At 36.4% G+C, this 17066-nt stretch overlaps 1 pseudogene; it reads right to left on the reverse strand.

Moving 5' to 3' along the window:
• Positions 1-7801: 7801 nt before the first annotated feature.
• On the reverse strand, positions 7802-8731 carry LOC102835433 (annotated as a pseudogene).
• Positions 8732-17066: the final 8335 nt, after the last annotated feature.

The raw sequence follows: 17066 nt of genomic DNA on the forward strand, positions 1-17066 counted from the left end.
TTAAAAAACAAAACAAAAGACAAACAAGCAAAAAACATTCAGGGACTGCTCTTGGGCTGAGTATCTGTGAGCATGCATGGCAGCAGAAACCACCATTGTTGAGGGTGGGGCATGTCCACTCGCTCAGGCACCACCTCTATTCATCAGAATGGAGTAGGGCAAACAGTGGGTTCACCAATGACCAAAAGAAAGAATGAAAGAAAGAAAGAAAGAAAGAAGAAAGAAAGAAAGAAAGAAAGAAAGAAAGAAAGAAAGAAAGAAAGAAAAGAAAAAGAAAATCAGAACAAAGCAAATCTGACAAAGTGTATTGTTCACCTTTGCTCCAAGATTTCACAGTGCTTTTCTGTGGTGTTTCTGCTCCCCTGCTAGGACTTGCCATTTGGTCTCACCCAAGATGTTGGCTCTGGCCTTGGAGCCCAGCCCTGCAGATTCAAAAGTTCAAGATTTTTTACTTCACCTTCAAGTTCCACAATCTATAAGCCTTCAAACCTTCAAAATATTCCTATCTCTGTGGTTCTGAGTTTTGGAGCTCTGCCCTGGATCTGCTTTGCCTGGTATTCTGTGGTATGACTGATGGCAAACTTCACTGCACCTCCCCCCTAGCGACCATCAAGCCCTCCCCCTTTCATTCATTTTTATACTTCTAAAACTATTCATAATGAAATGAAACATTGTGTTGCTACAACTCTTATATACTGGAATTCAAGCTTCATTTTATCCTGTAAGTAAGACGTCAATTTTCTAGGAGTATATTTATTTCCTATGACTTTGTATATTTTTATATTACTTTAATTAAAACCATACATGCATAACATGTATATTTTAACAGCTCTCCTGTTCCTATCATTATTTCTAGTTAAAAAAATAACTATTGTAAAATATGCATTTTTTCATCCTTCATCTACATTTACAGTTGCCATTCATAATCACTTAGTTCTAGTATGGCACTGTAGGATAAGCATTGCACTGATAACCATAAGGTAAGTACTTCAAACCCACCAGACAAACCCTATACAGGGTTGCTATGTGTAAAAATCAACTCAAAGGCACTTGACAACAACAACATTTATAATCATGGAAATTCTGGCTCAAAAGAATCTCATTATTTTATTGAACTGCTCTAGCTTGCAATGTTTTCATTGTTCTTAGGTATCATTGATGTAGGGCCCAACATTACTGTGAAAGTTCATGTTGTGTCAACTTGACTATTGCCAGCATTACCAGTGGTTTGGCAGCTGAGATGCAGCATCTCATATGATGTGATCTTAGAAGAGATAAAAGGATAAAAATTTGCAGTGAAGGAAGACCTACTACCACCAAGAAAGAAAATCCAGGAGTGGAGTTCATCCTTTGGACCTGGAGACCTTGTATTGTGAAGTTCCTAGATCCAAGTAAAGATTGATTCTAGATGTGTGGAGATCTCCAAGGAATATTGGCACTAGAGAGGTTGAAAGGAGACATACATCTTTATCCAGAAGCATCAAAGAGAAAACCTTTGGACCTCTAGCCTCCTAAACTGTGAAATAATACATCCCTGATTGTTAAATACATTCACTTGTGGTATTTCTGTTATAGCTGCATTAGATAACTAATTACCAAGTCCTGTGTTGTCATTGATGCTGTTGTTAGGTGCCATCAAGTTGGGACCAACTCATAGCAACCCTATACACAACAGAACAAAACACTGTCCAATCTTGTGCGAACCCCACAATCATTGTTAAGCTGGTGCCCATTGCTTTGGCCACTGTATTAATACATTTTGTTTGCAAGGCTTCCACTTTTTCTCTGAACCCTCACTTTAGCAAACATGATATCCATCCCCAGGGTCTGGTCCATCATGATACTACATCTGAAGTACGAGAGATAAAGTTTAGCCATCCTGGTTTACAAGGAGCATTCTGGCTGTACTTCCAACACAGATTTATTTGTTCTTTTGGTAGTTCATGGTACTTTTAATATTTTCATCCAACAACATAATTCAAATGCATCAATTCTTCTGTGGTGTTCCTTATTCACTATTCAACTTTCACATGCATATGTGGTCATTGAAAATATCACAGCTTGAATCAGGCACAACTTAGTCCTCAAACTGACATTTTAGCTCTTTAGTACTTTAAAAAGTTCTTGTGCAGCAGATTTGCTTAATGCAATGTGTCAACCCAGTACTGTGCCATCTACAAAATCATTGTTATTTTTAAGGCTATTGTTGCATAAATTGTGGCAATCAATCTCTTTGAATGTCTTCCTATTTTACACAAACCCTCTAATTTTACATAACCCAAAAAGTGAACTCACTGTCCTCCAGTCAATTCCAACTCATAGTAAACTTCTAAGGAAAAGTAGAACTGCTTCGTATGGTTTCCAATTCCATATTTCAGAACTCTGTTTCTGTTAGCAGCCCAATTGTGGTTCCTTGAATTCACGTGATATGGATTTTCTATCGGAAGTCTTCTTAATTCCCACCAAGAAATTTGAAAGTCAAATATCTGGCTGACTGATTGGAAGAGATACATGTTTGGGCTCAGTCCAATGGGAGGTGATCCAACAAAATGCGGAAACCATCAGACAATGTCTTTGATATCCAATGCGAGTCAAGTTTTACTAAAGGTTACACAAAAATGATTGCCAGCATACATTGATAGAAAACTTCCAGAGGGTCAAGCCAGATTCAGAAGAGGATGAGAAATGAGGAATATCATTGCTGATGCCTGATGAATCTTGGCTGAAAGCAGAGTATTCTAGATAAGCTATGGACAACAGAGTAAAATATGATTATTCCGAATACGAAATTCTGCTCATGAGGAATCTGTATATGGACCACGAGGCAGTTGTTCAAACACAACATAGGAACACTGAATGGTTTAAAATTAAGAAAGGTGTCCAAAGGGGTTGTATTCTTTCAACATACTTATTCAACCTGTATGATGGGCAAATAATCCAAGAAGCTAGGTTATATGAAGAAAAATGTTACATCCAGATTAAAGGAAGACTCATAAATAACCTACAATATGCAGATGACACAACCTTTCTAGCTGAAAGTGAAGAGGAGTTAAACTATTTACTGATGAAGATCAAAGACCACAACCTGCAGGATGGATTGCATCTCAATGTAAGGAAAACAAAAATACTCACCTCTGGATCAATAAACACCAATCTCATCAATGGAGAAAAGATTGATGTTGTCAAGGACTTTACTTTTCTTGGATAGCCATCAACACTCATTGAACCAGCAACCAAGAAATCAAATGATGTATTGCATTTGGCAAACCTGCTACACAAGACCTTTTTAAAGTGTTGAAGTGCAAAGACATCAGCTTGAGGACTAAGGTGCACCTGATTCAAGCCATGATATTTTCAATAACTTCATATGCATGCAAAAGCTGGATAGTGAATAAGGAAGATCGTACAAAAATTGATGCATTTGATATATGGTGTAGGATGAGAATATTGAAAGTGCCATGGGCTGAGAAAGAACCAATAGCTCTGTGTTAGAAGACGTGCTGACAGAGTGCTTCTTGGAGGCCAGGATGACCAAACATTGTCTCTCATACTTCAGAAATATTGTCAGGAGGGACCAATAACAAACTTTTCTTTATGTTTGTTAAAGTGGAGGGTCTGAGAAAAAGAGGAAGACCCCCAGTGAGATGTATTTGCAAAGTGACATCATCAATGGGCTCAAGTGTGGCAACAATTGTGAGGTTAGCACAGGACTGGGCAGTGTTTCATTCTGTTGTGCATAGGGTCGCTATGATATGGTACTGAATTGAAGGCATCTAACAACAACAACAACAACAACAAAGTGCTGTTGAGTTGGTTCCAACTCATAGTGATCCAATATATGGTTTCTGAGAAGCAGCTGATGGATTGGAACTGCCAACATTGTGGTTCACAGTCCAGTGCTGATCATACAGCACCATACCAGAAGTCTAAAATGATTAGGTGGGACCACATGCAAATAAGGTATACACAACTCTAAGACTGGGTTTTGTTAGTGTTACCATCCAGTAAGTTTAAAAGAAAACATGTTAAGCTGAGACAAAAGATCTAACGTCCATCAAAAATGAAGAGCATAAGTGAAGCACAAAAAACAGTGACAGCAGAGGCGGTGGTAGAGAGAGACTGAGCAGCTTCTTGACTCATGGGCTATATAAAGATGAGTACTTATGGGCAAGAGACTGACTTGAAGAATGTGCCCTTTGGGAATTTTCAGACTGGTGAATAGAACTTCTTAACACTTTCCTGAGAAGGACAGAAGTCAAGGGACCACATGGCTGAGAGGACACATACATGAGTGAGGTGTGCCTGCAATATGGCAGACAAGAGACATTCCTGACTGGAGAACTGCTGTGTCCTGAGCTATTTGATTCTGAACTGTGCCCTGTTCTCTACCCCATAACCATGAGAATCATTATGAGTTCTGTGTGATCCTTGAAATAGATTATAGAACCCAGTTGTGAAGCAGAGAATACTGTGGGATGGATGATTAAGAATAGGGTAGATAAGGTTGTAGGGTGGAAGCATGTCTGACCTCACTTCATAGGAGTCAGAGTAGGACTGAATTTGAACTTGACTCTCGTTACCCCTTGTGAAGCCCAGATAAGTCAGACATAGCCTCACATGGTGTTGGTACTAGTGCTTAACCACTGTACTATCAGGTATCTTTCTGTTGTTGTTGTTAAGTATATACACTATATACAAAACATGGGGAAACTATCAGATCCTGTGCCATACTTATTTACTATTAATATTATAATTACCATTTCAACAGTTTTAACACTTACAAGCAAATATCAAGATGCCAAATGCAATTTGTCTGCATCATATTTTATTAAATTTATATATACAGCATTCTTTGATTGAAAAATTATTCTAAGTATTTTTCTTTCTTTAAAGTTAGATTAGAAATGAAATGCATAATGTTAGCTTCCGCTTCTTCTTTTTTTTTTTTATTCTAGCAATTTAGCTTGCTTTTAATAGGTTTAAATAAAATTCTATTTTTAAAGAGAAATCATAAATTTGCAAAACTATATAAAATGAAAACTTAGATTTTTACTGCCTTTCCTGTTCTTGTTATTAGGTTCTTCCAAGTTTACTAAATCATAGTGAACTTATAAACACGACAGAAATATTCCTAGTCCTGTGCCATCCTCACGTTTGCTGTTATGCCTAAGCCCATTGTTTCTGCCATTTCACCAATCCATCTTTTTGAGGGTCTTCCTTTTTTTTTTTGTTACGCTTCACTACACCAAGCATGATGTATATCTCCAGGGACTGATTACTACTGATATCATGGCTTGTGTCAGGCACTCTTATCCATCAAAGTGATATATTTGCTCTTGAACACCTTAAAGAGGTCGCTGCAGATTATTTACCTAATGCAATGCATCTTTTTATTTCTTTACTACTACTACCATGAGTGTTGATTTTGGTCCAAGCAAAAAAAAAAAAATTAAAAAAAATAAAAAGTCTTTGAAAAATTCAATCTTTTCTCTATTTAACATGCTATTTATTGGTTCATTTGTGATGATTTTTGTTTTGTTTACATTGAGATGAAATCCATACTGAAAGCTGTGGCTTTTTGTCTTAATCTGTAAGTATTTCAAGTCCTCTTTATTTCCAGAAATCGATATTGTATTCTCTGCCTATCACAGGTTGTTATTGGGTCTTCTCCAATCCTTATGCCATATTCTTCTTCATATAATCCAGCTTCTCAAATTATTTGCTTATCATATAGATTGAATAAGTATGGTGAAAGAATTCAACCCTGATACACAACTTTCCTGACTATTCAGTGTCCCCTTGTTCTGTTCAAATGACTGCTTCTTGGTCTATATACAAATTCATCATAAGCAAGATTAAGTGTTCTGGAATATCCAATTTTCACAAACTTATCTTTAGCTTGTCATGGTATACAATGTTAAACGCTTTTACATTCTCAAAAATTTACAAGTAAAAATCTTACAGATATTCTATGTTTTCAAGCAAAATCCATTTGCTGTCTGATGTGGAAAACCAATTTTCATCAGCGAGATGGTTGGGAATTAATCACTTGAAAGCTCTGAAAAACAAAATAAATCTCTAACAGCATTATTATTATTACCATTACTACTTTCTTTTCTTCTTCAATTTTGTATGGATTTTCCCATTCTATCAAAATTTAAAGCAGGTAATTCCACCAGTCATGATTACAAATACACTTGAGTGTTGTTGACTAAAGATAAATTGGGTCACTGCTGAATTTTGGAAAAGGTCATTTACCTATAACATTACATCCCAAAGAACACAGAGTTCCTAGCCTGTGAAACAAAAGTATATAGCACAATGCTTTCACTTGTTAACATTTTCACAATACCTTAAAAAAAAGTTAAAGATCAATGACAATCTGGAGACCTAGAGAACAGATCTTTTTAGAATATGAGTATACTTCATTAGCACTGTGATCACTTCTTCAGCCATAAAGGAAGGAAAAGAATACATAGTTTAATGCAGCCAGAAATGGTATTGAATGCCAGAGTTTCAGAGAGAATCAGATATGAAAACAATGTCTTATATTGTTATAAGTGATACCCAGACTGGAGATGATTCTTTGGGAACTAATTGGAGTGAAAATGATAAGGGAAAATAATTGAGAAAATTACATGTTATTGTTTACTTATAATGGTGAATCATATAAGCATTAGCCAGAGGATATATTTCTATTGCTATTACTGACAGGAGAAAAGATTGAAGTTAGAATGGAGAGTGATCCTGATTTAGAAACTACAACTCTTCATTAGCAATGAATGGAAGTGGTTAGCTCTAAGACAATTTAGTTTCAGTAGCTTGGAATAAAATAAAGAAGTAACAAAAATACAGGGCAGTTTCAGAAAAGATTGGTGTATGTGAGTGTGTGTGTGAATGTATTGGTACTTTTTTTGCTTGTTTGTTTGTTTTAACATGTTGAGGTTATGATAATAGTAATTTATCAACTAAATTAAATATCTTTTGTTGAAAAAGCTGTAAATTCTTCCATTTGAAAGACAAGTGGAACTGACAATGAATATGATCCTAGGAAAGGGAGAGACGTAGAATTATATAAAGTAAGTGGAAACCAAAGTTGAACATGAGACTGAACTAAAAGACCCAGTAAGAATGAAATCAGGATAAGTAGGTAAATAAATGAGGTAATTAAGGAAAAGAAAGATGTATTACAAAGTAAGATCCAGGTGTTGGAATAGCACTGTGGGCTAATGCATCAGACTGCAAAATCGTTTGAACTGCAACGTCAGTGGTTCAAGCTCACCAACTGCTCCTTGGAAACCCTATACAGTGTCGCTATGGGTAGGAATCACCTCGATGGAACTTAAAAACAACAAGAACAACATGTGTGATTGATATAGCTTGTTAGTTGTATATAAGTATAGTTGTTGTTAAGTGCTATCGAGTCAGTTTCAACTCATGGTGACTCTGAATAGGATTTTCTTAGGAGTAACCGGTTAGCTCAAACCCCAACCTTGCATTTAAAATCGATTTTACAACTTATATTTAAAACCCAGCACATTAACCCACATTGCCATATCAAGACGGATCATTATGGGTATGAATATGGGAATACAATGTGGTACTTAAGAGACACTCAGTTTCTACAAATATTAGCAGTTCCCTAAAGTGTGTGTGTTTATACATTTCTAAATATATGTAGGTATGTTCTCCTTATTTGACTAGAAAATTACAATTTTTATGATTTTTCCATTCCTTCCTATAAACGCACTCTAAGTTTGGAGAGTTAAATGGATATTGTCATCTTAATATTATGTTTATTTTAAACATGCTTTAGTTTTATGCATAAAATCTTTTTGAGACCTCCTTTTACTTTAGTGTTTCTCAAGCTATAGAAAATGGGGTTTAACATTGGGGTAATGACCACATTCAGCATTGAAATGAACCTATCTTTAGCTCAAGAGAGGTAGTTGGAAGGGTGGACATAATTAAACAACGCTGTACCATAGAACAAACCAACTGCAAGGAGGTGAGAAGCACAAGTGGAAAAGGCTTCCACTGACCGGATCTTTAGGATCGTAGATACGATGTAGAAATAAGAGATACCAGTAATAATGAAGGTGCTGATCCCTGAGATGCCTCCTAGGACTAAGGCAAGCATTTCTGCCACATATGTGGAAGAGCAAGACAGGGCCACTACTGTGGGGTTGTCACAATAATATTGGCTGACTCGATTAGATTTACAGAAAGATAGGTGGAATGTGAACACGGTATGCAGAAGAGAGTGCAAAATCCTGAATGTCCAGGTACCAGCTGTGAGCTGAACACCGAATTTCTTTGTCATGATGAGGGTGTAACAAAGTGGGAAACATATAGCCACATACTGATAATAAGACATGACAGAGAGAAGGAAGACTTCTGTCGAGTCAGTGCTACTAAAAAATAAAAAAGCGGCAAAGCACACCCCAAAAAAAGAAATGTTTTGCTTCTTGGTCAAGAAGTTATTGAGTATCTTTGGAACAGTAATCAATTGGTAGAAACTGTCCAAGAGGGACAGGTTTGCCAAAAAATAACACATGGGTGAGTGCAGCTTTTTCTCAGTTACAATAGCAAGAAGAATAGCACAATTTCCCAACAAGGTGATCTGATAGATAGCAGTAAGTGCAATGAAGAGAGGGTAGCGTACCTTAGGAAGGTCAGAGAGCCCTATGAGGATGAAGTCCGTGAAGGCTGTTAAGTTATAGACATTCATCTCCTGGAGGGAATGGGACCAACACATATGTGCAGGTTAGTATAAAAATTAAGAAGCTCAGTGAAGAAATATTCTTAAAAATATGGTGTGTGATCTGAATTAAGGTAATACAGTACTAGTTGCTATCAAGTAATTCTGGATTTATGGGACCACATATATATCATTCTTCTTGGATCAACTATCAACACTCACAGAAGCAGCGGTCAAGAGATCAAACAACATATTGCATTAGGCAAATCTGCTGCACAAGACCTTTTTAAAGTGTTGAAGAGCAAAGATGTCAGCTTGGGGACCAAGATGAACCCAAGCCATGGTATTTTCAATAACCTCATATGGATGTGAAAGCTGTACAGTGAATAAGGAAGACCATAGTAGAATTGATGCTTGTGAGTTATGGAGCTGGAGGAGAATAGAAAGTGCCATAGGCTGCCAAAGGAACCAGTAGATCCATTTTTGGAGGAAGTGCAGCCAGAGTGCTGGTTGGAAGCCAGTATGGCCAAAATTCCGTATTTCATACTTTGGACATATTGTCAGGAGGGAGCAGTCTCTGGAGAAGTATATCATGTTTGGTAAGTGGGAAGGTCATAGAAGAAGAGGAAGTCCCCAACGAGATGGATTGGCCAAATGGCAGAATCGATGGACTCAAGTGTGGCAACAGTAGTGAGGTTGGCCCAGGTCCGGGTTGTGTTTCATTCTGCTGTGCATAAGGTCATTATTAGTCAGTGCCAACTCAATGGCACCTAACAACAATGACATATTTATCTGAATAGAACTACCTTCCATAGGACTTTAGGAAGGTTGTTCTTCCAATGTTTCTCAGGGTTTTTCTGAAGTATCAATATTTCTGATTTAAATTTTAAGTAGAGCAAATAAGCAAGTAGAGCCACCTGGGACTCTATGATTTTAATTCAATATATTAAATATTGGAAACTCGATAAAAGCATCCTTTGTATTTTCACACTTATTGAAACATTAATCCTTATGCCCTAAATGAAAAAAAGTCCCTCTTAGTAACTAGAGAACCATTTAAAATATGGCCTTCCAACCAAAACCATTGCTATGCCTTCAGTAATATATGGGATTTTGCAATTCAAGGAAAGCTGATAGTAAATGTGTCCCTTCCAATAAAATACGTACTTTATTTTACCTTATTTTATTTATTTATTTTAGCTCAATGTGTATACTTCTAAGTAGTGTCATAATACTAAGTGACAGGAATGTAGAAGGTGTAGTATTCCATGATATATAAATAGTACAAGTTGTTAGCAACTGTTAGGCACAAGTAGAATGGTAGATAAACGGTCAATGATGAAATGACTAAATTGTATATTGCCTACTCAACAAGTGTTTCTAATAAGGGGACAAAAATTTGGCAATGCTTATAACTTCAAAATTATTACAATTTAATATGAAAATAATAGTTATTTCCTCAAAAATATACCTCATTAAAATAAAATTTAACCTATGAAATAGAAATACAAGCTGGTTAATAGCTTCTGAAATGATCATAAGAAGAAACTGACATGCTTATATATTCAACTCGCCCTTAAAATTTACTTTTTTGCCTGTGTATTTAAGAAAACTTAGGAAAATAGAGGGTTTCAAAAATTAAGTATTCTGTGACTGTTGATTATTTTTTATTAATTTTTAAATTCTTTAAAAATATACATTGTTGCCATTAAGTGCTATCTAGTTGGTTCCAACCAACAGCAACCTTATATAGAGTTTCCAAGGAGGAGCTGGTAAAGTTGAACCAATAACCTTGTGATTCAAACCAACCTTATGGTCTAGTGCTTATGGTAGTGCTGATTTAGTGCTATAGTATAAGAACTAAATTTCTAACCACAAGGTTGACAAGCTCAAAAGTTCAAATCCCCCAGCCTGCAAATCCATACACAGGGTAGCTATGAGTCAGAACCTACTCTATGGTGCTTAACAACAACAGCACTTTATCATGACTTTATTTTGGACTCCTTATAAAGGGACTTTAATTTTCTGAAGCTGCAAATGAGTACGTTTGTGATTTTATTTAAAAATAAATATCTTCTTTATATTTAATGTGATAAGAGAAAATTTGAATACATAAAGAGGATTAGAAAACAAAATGCAAAAATAACTCTACATGTCATCTTCTACATAATGGAAAAAGACAATGATTTCTTGGCTCAAGTAACATGTGTACTATAAATAAAGCAAATTGTATATAATCATATCTTAACTCAAACAGAATGATAGTGTTCCAATACCACAAATTTCCCCCCTGTAATAGTTAAAAATGGATTCCCAGCAGCTACTTGGGAGATGCTATTTCTCTTTCCTCTTCTACACCATTGATTTACTGTACAGGTGAACAAAAGACATCCCTAATGATGATGCATTTCAGATAATGAAGTTTAGGCAAGAATATTAACATTATAGTGGGAGAAAGATGAGGCTTATTGCTTCTGCAAAGATTTTTTAAAGCCTCAGAAACCCTTTACAGGGTCATTATGAGTCAGAACAGACTGGAAGGCACGTAACAATAACAACATTAATATTATAAGCACAAAGTGCTTGGATAATAGTATTAGTTCAAAGCAAGTTTCAAATAACGATAATAATAAAGTATGTTTTCAATTCTCAAAGTTTCAGTTTGTCTATATATTAATACTTTGAAAAGGTAATCATAGTTTTACATATTAATGAAGGTACTATGATAAAAAGGAATATTATTTGAGACAGAAAATATTAAGTTCCCTATTGAAGACCTATTTTACTGTACACCTTCAATTACAAATTTGATTTTTTTTTCTTTTAAGAAGGTTTATATGAAACAAACAAATAACCTCCAAATAAAAAAACCTAAGATGTCTCTACATTAGGCTACATGCTCAACACATTTCCTCTAAAAATAAAATATGCTATTTTCCCCAAATTATCATCTTGGCATATGCAATGCAGAAATTATTTATATGGATAAGTATTCATCTTATATTAACAAGCTCCTTCTTTTGAAGCAAATAAAGTTAAATCCCATATATTTATCAATCTAGGTATAAAGATAGCTGTCATACTTATCTTCATATGGTGTTTAGGAGAGTAACCTTTTTTATTAACCCAGGGGATCTGTAACTCATATATTAGAAAAACAGAAACATTATTTGCTATCAATTCAGCCATATGAGGACAATAAGAATACTTGTTGAACTAGGAATTTTTAATGTCATACATAGTCAGACATTTACTGACTTAGATTAAGGTACTTAATTACTCTAGAGCTGGTAGTTTCAAACTGCTGACCTTGCAGTTCACAGCCCGATTCGTAACCACTACGCTACCAGAGCTCCATTAGTCACTTGTTTTATAGTTTTGTTATTGTTGTTGTTGTCAGGTTCCATCGAGTTGGAACCGACTCATAGAGACCCCACGCACAGCAGAATGAAGCAATGCCCGATCTTGGGGCAACCTCACTACCGCTGCCACACTTGAGTCCATCAATGATGCCACCTGGCCAATCCATCTCTTTAGGGGTCTTCCTCTTTTTCTTTGACCCTCCACCTTACCCAGCATGACATCCTTCTCCAGCGACTGGTTCCTCCGGACAATATGTCCAAAGTATGAGAGACAAAACTTAGCTATCTTGGCCTCCAAGGAGCACTCTGGCTGCACTTCTTCCAAAACAGATCTATTGGTTCTTTTGGCAGTCCATGGCACTTTCAGTATTCTCCTCCAACACCATAACTCAAAGGCATCAATTCTTCTACGATCTTCCTTACTCACTGTCCAGCTTTCGCATCCATATAAAATTATTGAAAATACCATGGCTTGGGTCTGGCGCACCTTGGTTCTCAGGCTGACATCTCTGCTCTTCAATACTTCAAAAAGTTCCTGTGAAGCAGATTTGCCCAATGTAAATAGGTCGTCTGATCTCTTGACTGCTGTTTCCACAAGTGTTGATAGTTGATCCAAGAAGAATGAAGTCCTTGACAACTTCAATCTTTTCTCCATTGATAAGAATGTTGTTTATTGGTCTAGTGGTGAGGATTTTTGTTTTCTTGACAGAGAGATGCAATCCATACCGAAGGCTGTGCTCTTTGATCTTCATCAGTAAATATTTCATGTCCTCTTCACTTTCAGCAATCAAGGTTGTATCATCTGCATATCGCAGGTTGTTAATGAGTCTTCCTTCAATCCTGACGCCACATTTTTCTTCATAGAACCCAGCTTCTCGTATTATTTGTTCAGCATACAGGTTGAATAAGTATGGTAAAAGAACCTTGTCACACTCCTTTCCCAATTTTAAAACATTCAGTGTTCCCATGCTCTGTTTGAACAACTGCTTCTTGGTCTAGGTACAGATTTCTCAGAAGTACAATTAAGTGTTCTGGAATACTCATACTTCTTAATGTTGTCCATAGCTTGTCATGATCCACACAATCGAAAGCCTTTGCATAGTCAATAAAGCACAGGTAAACATCCTTCTGATATTCTCTGCTTTCAGCCAAGATCCATCGGACATCAGCAATGATATCTCTCGTTCCACGGCCTCTTCTGAATCCAGCTTGAACCTCTGGAAGTTCTCTGTCAATGTATGATTGTAGCCGTTTCTGTATTACCTTTAACAAAACTTTACTCGCTTGAGATGTCAAAGAGATTGTCCGATGATTTCCGCATTCTGTTGGGTCACCTCTCTTTGGAATGGGCACAAATATTGATCTATTCCAATCAGTCGACCAGATAGTTGTCTTCCAAATTTCTTGGCAGAGAAGAGTGAGTGCCTCCTGTGCCGCCTCACTTTCTTGAAAGATTTCAATTTTTATTCCATCAATTCCTGGTGACTTGTTCTTTGCCAATTCTTTCAATGCACTTTGGACTTCCTCCCTGAGTATCATATGGTACCTCTTGAAATGGTTGAACATTAACCATTTCCTTTTGGTACAATGACTCTGTGTATTCCTTCCATCTTTTCTTAATGCATTCTGGATCATTCAATAATTTGCCCAGAGAATCTTTCAATAACGAAAGTTGAGGCTTGAATTTTTTCTTGAGTTCCCCCAGCTTGAGAAATGCTGACCGTGTTCTTCCCGCTTGGTTTTCTAACTCTAAATCTTTGCATATTTTATTATAATATTTGCTTTTATCTTCTTGAGCTGATCTTTGAAATTTTCTATTCAGCTCTTGGACCTCTTCAATTCTTCCAAGGAGTTAAGGTATTAAAAATCAATTAAACAAAACATTAAATTATAGAGATTGGTAATGGTCTGTTTTTTATTTAAGTGCCTCAAGTTGGGTTGGACTCATAGTAACCCTGTGTAGGAGTTCCAAGGCTCTAAATTTTTGCAAGCGAAGAAAGCCTTATCTTTCTCCTGTCAAAGTCCAAGGGTTATCTTTCTCCTGTGGTTCAAAGTCCAAGGGTTATCCTTTGAAGCCAGTAGGGTCCTGACAATGGTCTAGGCTAAGATAAAACAAATATTTTACCAAAAAATGCATTGTCATACAAAACTAAAGATTTAATTGATATTATTGTTATTTTTCTATATTCAGAGTAATCATTACAGAAATATTCAATTATGCATAAATGCCTTACACATTTTTACTTTCAGGATAGGTTGGTAAACCTTAACAGCATTTTCATCCATTTTTATACAGCTAAAACTATTCACCAGGAATGTGAAACATTGTGTTGTTACAATTCTTATCTAGTAGAATTCAAGCTTCAATTTCATCCTGTAACTAATAACTCAATTTTAAGCAGTACATTGATTCCCTATGACATTTTATATTTATCATCAAAATCCTATATGTATAATAAAATGATTATTTTAAGAGTTTACATGTTCACATTAGTATTTCTAGTTAAAAAAAGAACATCATTATTTCTAGTTAAAAAACAGCCTTATTATTTCTAGTTAAAAAATAACATTATTATTTCTAGTTAAAAAATAATCAGATATCTTAATGTATGCTTTGTTTCATCCTTCATGTATATTTACACTTGCCATTCATAATCATGAAATTCTGATGTGGCACTGTAGGATAAACACTACAGTGCTAACCATAAGGTCAGCAGTTCAAACCTACCAGCTACTTCTTGGAAACCCTATACAGTGTTGCTATGAGTCACAATCAACTTGAAGGCACTTGACAACAATGTATATAATCATGGAAATTCTGGCTCACAAGAATCTCATTATTTTATTGAACTGCTCTAGCTTATAATATTTTTATTGTTCTTAGGTGTCACTGAGTCAGTTCTGACATTACTGTGAATGTTCAGGTTGTGTCAACTTGAGTCTTGCTAGCATTTCCAGTGGTTTGGCAGTTGAGATGCAGCTATCCCTATGATGTGATCTTAGAAGAGATACAAGGAGAAAATTTGCAGAAAGCGAAGACGTACTACCACCAAGAGAGAAAAACCAGGAGTGGAGTACATCCTTTGGACCTGGAGTCCCTGCACTGTAAAGTTCCCAGATTCAGGTAAAGATTGATTCTAGATTTATGGAGATCTCCAAGGAATATTGGTCCTACAGAGGCTGTAAGGAGACATGGAACTTTATCCAGAGACCAAAGAGAAAACCTTCACCAAGAGCTGGCAGTATGACTTCTAGCCTCTTAAACTGTGAAAGAAAACATTTCTGCTTGTTAAATACATCCACTTGGGGGGTTGGAGCGATGCTTTCTGTGGCAGGTCTATGGAAGGGGCAGCAGGTGCCATGTCTGCCATACAGGCAGCAAGAAGAAGCCCCTGAAACAACCCAAGAAACAGAAAAAGGAAATGGACAAGAATGATAAGGATATCAAGCAGAAACAAAAAAGAAGAGCAGAAGTAACTCAAAGAGCTAAAAGGGAAGGCTGCGGGGAAGGGTCCCCTGGCCAGGGGTGGAATTAAGAAATCTGGCAAAAAATAAACTGTTCTTTGTGACTGAGACAATGGTGACCCTTGATTCCATTTCTACCTAAACATTTGAATTCCCTACTAGAACTTCTCTTGTCCCTAATAGTTAGATTGAAGTGTTGTCTTGAAGCCTGTTGTACATTTAAGAATAATTTTTTGTTAAAAAAAACAAAACAACAACAACAAAAAAAAACAGACAAAGAAATCTTGCAATGGTCCATGTCTTTATTACATTTCAGCCATTTGATCAGTAAACCCAGGCCAGAATTTTGACTGGGTTGCTCTTCAATCTTTGTTATTCCCAGAATTCTGTACCACCTGGAATTAAAGCCACTTAATTTGAAAAATAAAATAAAATGGATCCACTTGTGTTATTTCTGTTATAGTAGCATTAGATCACTAATTACCCAGTCCTGTGTTGTTGTTAGGTGCCATTGAATCTACCCTATGAACAACAGAACAAAACACTGCCCAGTTCTGTGCCAACCTCACAATCGTTGTTAAGCTGGAGCACATCGCTACTGCCACTGTACTAATCCATCTTTTTGGGCGTCTTCCTCTTTTCTCAGATCCCCCACTGTACCAAACATGATATCCTTCTCTAGGGGCTGGTCCATCCTGACAATATATCTGAATTATGACAGACAAATTCAGGCTATCCTGGCCTCCAAAGAGTATTCTGGCTAAACGTCTTCAAAAACATATCTATTTGTTCTTTTGGCAGGCCATGGTATTTTTAATATTCTCCTCCAACACCATAATTCAAATATGTCAATTCTTCTGTGGTCTTCCTTATTCACTGTCCAGATTTCACATGCATATGGGGTTACTGAAAATATCATGGTTTGGATCAGGTCACCTTAGTTCTCAAATTGACATTTTTGCTCTTCAAAACTTTAAAGAGATCTTGTGCAACAGATTTTGCCTAATTCAATATGCCGACCCAGTCCTGTGTCATCTTCAAAATCATTGTTATTTAAGCCTATTGATGCAGAAAATGTGTCAATTAATCCCTTTGTAAGATCTTCCTCTTTTACATGGACACTCTAATTTTCTAAAACTCAAAAAGTAAACTCACTTTTCCCAGTCAATTCCAACTCATTGTAACCTTCTAATGAAGAGTAGAACTGCTCCATATGGTATCAAAATTCTCTAACCTTTCTGTTACCAGCCCAACTGTAATGCCTTGAATTTACTTGGTATAGATTTTCTATCTCAAGTCTTCTTAATTCCCACCAAGTGGGTTGGCTATCGAGTTGTTTCCAACTCATAGTGAGCCTGTATAGGGCTTCTAAGGAGCAGCTATTGGATTTCAACTGCCAACATTGTGGTTAACAGTCCAGTGCTGACCCTACAGCACCATATCAGAAGTCCAAAAGTGATTTGGTGGGACCATGCAAATAAGGTATACAAGACCGACCACACGGTACTGATAACAATATTCACAACTATGGTGGATTA

This window comes from Chrysochloris asiatica, unplaced genomic scaffold, assembly GCF_000296735.1.
Source record: "Chrysochloris asiatica unplaced genomic scaffold, ChrAsi1.0 scaffold00585, whole genome shotgun sequence".
NCBI lineage: Eukaryota > Metazoa > Chordata > Mammalia > Afrosoricida > Chrysochloridae > Chrysochloris > Chrysochloris asiatica.